The 6,000-nt window shown below is 38.4% G+C and overlaps 1 protein-coding gene across 1 annotated transcript in view; it reads left to right on the top strand.

The window, feature by feature from the left end:
- The first annotated feature begins 236 nt into the window (after positions 1 to 236).
- LOC128863168 (uncharacterized) overlaps positions 237 to 6,000 on the top strand; it is an 88,349-nt gene continuing 82,585 nt past the window's right edge. Inside the window, exon 1 of the mRNA XM_054102166.1 lies at positions 237 to 740. The gene's annotated coding sequence lies outside the window, so the exon portion shown is untranslated. The remainder of the gene's footprint in view (positions 741 to 6,000) is intronic.

Below are 6,000 nucleotides of genomic sequence, written 5' to 3'. Positions count from 1 at the left end.
AAGGCAAAAATAAAAATTAGGATATGGTGCAGAGACCTCAACAGCCTCAATAGCAATGAACGGTGAACGGTGAACATGTGCATGTAGATGCGCATAGACAGAGAAGGAGAAACCGTAGAGAGCAGAGCGCGCGCACACTGCAGCGCTATGAACTGAACATCGAAGCATCGCACAAAGCATACAAATAGGCGCTTTTATACACTGCAGCGCCCGACTATATTGGGTTGGCAGGATACGTGAGCCTTTTGGCTTGGTGAGTACTGGCGTTGATGTTCGTGCGTTGTGGTCGTAGTCGTCGCCGTCGTTGAAGTCGTTGTAGTTCGCTGTCGGTGTCGTTGATAATTTGCTGTGCTGCGCCGCTGCTGTTGTGGATTTTGTTGGAATTAAAAGAAATTGTTTTTTTTTCTCGCTACAATTTTTATTCCGTTCGTTTCCCTTAATTCTTCGGTAACAATTTTCATGGTAGCAATTCACAGAAAATCACAAAAATGAAGCAAAGTTAAAATTGAAAATTGTGCAACACGAAAAATTGGAAAAATTACCTATTGCATATTACACATGTGAGCAGAGAAATGTGAAAAAAATGTGAGAAGAAAGAAAGAAAAAAAAAAGAATGTGAAAAATTATGAGTATTCTACGATTATATGCTGCAAGAAAATATATATATACGTAAAACCAGGAAGAGAAACGGAAATGTGTAACTGATCTATGGTTTTGTGTTACGCTGCCCATAAACGACGGTAAACACACAGAAAATCATTGCTTTGAGGTCTCGTTGCTTTCGTTTCATTTGGCTTGCTTTTTATTCAGTCGCATGCACTTTATCCTATTTCCTACATTTTTTTATTTTTTTTATGCCTTTTTCCTGGTAACTGTGTTGGTCGCTGTTGTCGCAGCAGCGCTTTGCAGTCGCTCGGTCGGCTGGTCGGTCGGTCGTTTGGTCGAACGGCTGAAAATTTTATAGAGTCCTTGTACTCATTCGTACGTCGGCTCACTTTTGTAGGAGTTCAATATAATATACTATATATATATATATACATACATATGTGTATGTGTGTATGCACATATGCACCACATACTTATATACATACATTCAGAAATGTGTAAGTATGTATTTGAGTGCGGGTGTAGTTTTTGTTGGCGTTGCCGTTGTGGTGGCGTACGAGCATAAGCATTTTTTCACAGTTACGCACGTTCGAGTGAGGGCAGAACTGGAGCTGGTACTGGAGCTACTTCCTTACTACGAACCATTCTCTTACTCACTTAATTTCCTCGTGCAACCGTCAGCCATACATCCGTCCGCCTATCCGTCCATTCATCCTGCCTGCCACCAGCAAAGATGATGATGATGATGATGAGACCTTAAACAAATGTTAATTTAACAGGGCAAGTGAATAATTAATTTTGAAAGCACCATTGGACCGCAGTGTCCACCGCAGTGCGTAAAACCGACCATCAAAAAGAATAACGAAGAAAAAAAAGTATCAAAAACAAAAACAAAAAACACAATGAAACTACTATGCGAGCGAAAAAAGAAGCAAGAATGTGTACAAAAGTGTCCTTTAGGGAGAGGAAAATGTGCAAAAGTGTGGAAAAATCGAAATATGAATAACTAATAAATATTCCTAAAGTCGCTAAAAAAAGGTGCACAAGTCGCTTTGCAAGTGTTGAAAGAGCGAAAGAATAAAAATGAAAATAAAATTAAAAAATTATATTCCAACAGAATTCACAGAATTGACATAACTTGCAATATTTGTTGTTTGTCAACTCTGTTTGCTGCCTTGCCATCAAAGGTGAAATGTTTGCTATGAAGCGACGAGCAGAAAAAGAAAACGCCACGAATAGATGCAGCGCGTCTCACAGAGGTCTCATTGACAATGTACAAAGCCGAGTGTCGAGCATGAATGGAAAGACATAATTCACCCCCTGCGACGAAAAATCACGCGCAAGCACATGCACACACACACACAGCTATATATCTTTGCATATATATAGGCGCGCATAGCGTACTCTCACTCTCATATACCATACAGGCACACCCATACACCCACATGGCATACACACCCACTACGTTGTACAAAAAAAAGAAAACGTACAAATATTCTGAAAGGCTCAGAAGCATTGACAAGCAAACATAGTATGTATGTATATATGTACACACATATAGGGTGTCTCATTGACATGCGCTTATATTGAAATTTTAAAAATAGAACACAATACTGCTTATTTGAAACTTTCTGCTGCTTTTGTTGCAGTGAATATATTATGAAAGCAAACTGCTTTTAATCGCCGCCTCCTGACTGCTGGCACTCTTTGAATACTTTGACGTAGTTTTTTGGTGATATTTCAATGTAGCGTCAGCGCGTTTTCATCAACGGTGTGGCGAAGCTCATTTTTTAGTTAAAAAATGTGTCTTGAGTTATTGACATATGGATGATTAATGTGTGCATGTATACGTATAAATAATTGGCGCGCTTATCCTTTGTTAAATACTTGGCCGAGCTACTCCTTCAATTTGCGTTATGCGTCTTAATGCTGTTCCATAAGTGTCAGGATCTACAGTTTCACTCCGGCTCCGAACGGCAGATGCTTTTTTATTAGAAGCTTTTTTATGGCACTAGCCCACTTAGAGGTTTTCCATTGCCTATAGAAGAACAATCACTAAAAACAAAACTTTTATACCATTTAATGCTTCATGCCCACAGTGAGTCTCAAAAAAAAAACGGACGCTATCGAATGGTAAAGTGAAACTCAATGCACAAATCCATTCGGCTACAGCGGTTTTCATTGCCATAAACTCGTAAAAAGGAAATCTAAATAGGTCTAATTTTAAAATGACTGACCACAAAAATTCTCATTGCTGCGTGATTGCAACATCCTCGAACGGCTTCCACAAAATATTCCAATGATGAGCGGCCGTGAATTTTCACAATGTTTGTACATTGTGCGCCCGAGTAATCCTTTTGAGTAAGCCAGAATGTTTACAAGGGTTATGTTGTCGAATTGTTTGCTGTGTCATTATAATCCACTAGCACTCGGGTTCGAATCCCGCGGCTTGAAATACCAAATGATAGAAAAAGTTGTTTTCTCATAGCGGTCGCCTCTCTACAGTCAATGCAAAACCACCAAGCATATTTCTGCTATGAAAAATCTGCTTTTAATGTTCAATTTCCTTAATAAATTTTGTACTCTACTTGCATGGACCACGAATTCGTTCTAAGTTACGCTATTACGCTCATAAAAAATCATTTGTCGTTCGGATTTGTCGTAAAACTGTGGGTTCCTCCATATGTGGAAAAACATCAAGACGCACACCACAAATTGGCGGAGAAGCTTGGCAAAACAAGCAACAACGTTGTACAATTGACCGAAAAAAGAAATATCATTAAGCTCAAAATTGCTATTATTATTATTAGTTCCTTTGGGCGCATTCAATTAAAATTCAAAATAATCTAAGTTAATAGGACACCCTTACATACATCACTGCTCCAGTTAATGATATAAGTGACACAGTGTGTCTGATAGTTAGTGTAAACTTAACAAAAAACCGGCTTGATTCTGCTGGAATTTTGCCTTTAAGCCCGTTTTTTTAACACTCAGGCCTATAGCATTGCCTTAATTGTGTAATATAATCATTTATAATCTAAGAGTCATACCTGCTTATCCTCATCATCATTATTTGGTGCTACATATCTGTGCGAGCCTTGGCCTGCTGCACAAAATGTCTCCATTTGCCCCGATATTTGGTTGATTTCTTCCAGTTGTTTACCTTGAGTTTCCGCCATGCCATCTTCTACTTCGTCAATCCATCTTGATCTTGGTCTGCCCATGAGGGGTCTATTCTCATGGTATGGCCTAGCTATCTTAGTCTTTGAACTTTGATGAATCGTACAACAAACTTCTCTTATAGGTTGGCCTAATTTATGCTTCCATCTAATACGCCAATCACCGTTGTATTTGACTGCAGCGAATATTAGCCTCAACATTTTTTTCTCGAATACTAAATTTTTCTCTCGAATACTTGTGGATAATTTGTTTTTGTCTTCTTCCCTTATTGTCCACGACTCCGATCCGTCGTAAAGAACTGGTCGGACTACAGATTTGTACAGCGGTATTTTGCAAGGTCTGTTCAACAGCTTTAATACTCGTATACAAAGTTTGCTAAGCGACTGGGATGCTCTAAATGCTGCTCGTATTCTCTCGTAGATTGTGATACTCGTTACGTTGCCGTGAATTAGTTTAAATCCCAAATACGCGAAAATTTTCAACGCTTCAAATTCATATGTCCCGATTTCGATTGTGTCATGTACCATCTCATTTTTGGACACCAACATATATTTTGTTTTTTTCTCGTTAACTCTCAATCCATTTTCACCGATGGCCTTTTCTATGTCACAAAAATTAGGTATTACGCATATCCATATTTGTGTTGCTTTGTTTAGTTTATGCCCAGTTCTTTTTGCATCAGTTACTGCGTCTATTGCGAAAGACGGTAGAAGATTAAAAATGGTTGTGGAAAGCGTGTCGCCTTGTCTAACTCCGGTCTGCATTGTAAATACCTTAGATATTCTGTTTTGTATCAATACTTTCGATTCGGTATTGCGCAGAGTCATCATTACCATGTGCGTCAATTTTTCGGAGATTCCGCATTGCTCAAATATTACGGGTATATTCATTCTGTCAATGCTTTCAAATGCTTGTTTAAAGTCTATGAAGAGCATATGCAAGTTCATGTTGTGCTCATAGCACTTTCCATTGACTCTTCCAGGGAGGAGGTCTGTCGGCGACCTCCCATATCTGAAAGCACATTTTTATTCCGATAACAACTTTTTGGCGTAACTAATGAGTTTCTTGTTGACAATTTTTGCGAGTAATTTATATGTTGTATTGAGAAGGGAAATTTCGCGGTAGTTTTTACACTTTGTTTTGTCGTCTTTTTTAAGCATTGTTATGTAAGTGACGTCAGTATACATCATTTCATCTTTTATATAATATAAATACCGCGCTTCCATTTTATTAAGCGCTCGCACCTAATTTCGTCTTCTCCAAGAGATTTAAAGTTTGTCTTTGGTTAAGCGCGTCATTGTTATCTATACTGTCTACATCCAAAACGATTTCATTTGCAGGCGTGACTGTTTTTTTGGCATTGATCAGTTCCAACAGTGCTTAACTCATCTTCTCATTACTTCTTCTGAGTCAGTAAGTATTTCATCCTGTTTCTACATATGTTGACGCGTCGCTCCAAACCTGTATTTTCAGTTTTTATTTGCGAATTTCTTTCATTCCGCAATCCTCACAAATGTTTGTAGGTTTTTCTTTAAGTCTCGCTTTTCTTCTTCTGACATATTATTAAGTCCATCCTGAAGTAATTAATAATCCCAAAGCGTTTATCATTCTATAGTATTTTTTTTTTGCGATTCAATTCTCTCTTCAATAAAGCTTACTTTATTAAGAAAATAAATATACAGGGTGCGGCATCTTTTATGTCGGTATGAAAACATTGAATAACTTTGAAAAAGAAAAACAACTGATTTGTTTAAGTGAGATATTTTTATTTAGTTTGGTGATTTACTACTATTTTTTGAATATAATATCAATTAAGTGGCCACCTTTATTAGCAATCACAAGCTGCGATCTTTTTTCTGCGTTTGTCATCACCTTGTCAAGCATTTCGGGTTTTATAGCGTCGATTTCGGCACGAATGTTTGCCTTAAACTGGTCAATATCTGCAGCTTGTTGGCGTAAACCTTACTTTTCAGATAACCCCACAAAAAGAAGTCCGGGGGGGGGGGTTAAGTCAGGTGAACTGGGGGGCCAGTCGATGTCGCCTCTTTTTGACACTAGACGTCCCGGGAATTTTCGTTGCAGAAACTAAATTGTTGCATTCGCAGTGTGGCATGACGTATCGCCTTGTTGAAACCAGTAACCGTCGAAACCTTTTTCACGCATTTGCAGGCAGACATAATGAGCCAACATCCATCGATATCGGTTTCCATCGAC

Source organism: Anastrepha ludens, chromosome 5 (assembly GCF_028408465.1).
Source record: "Anastrepha ludens isolate Willacy chromosome 5, idAnaLude1.1, whole genome shotgun sequence".
NCBI lineage: Eukaryota > Metazoa > Arthropoda > Insecta > Diptera > Tephritidae > Anastrepha > Anastrepha ludens.
The sequence above is the reverse complement of the archived record's forward strand: the minus strand, read 5'-3'. Positions and strand labels throughout refer to the sequence as shown.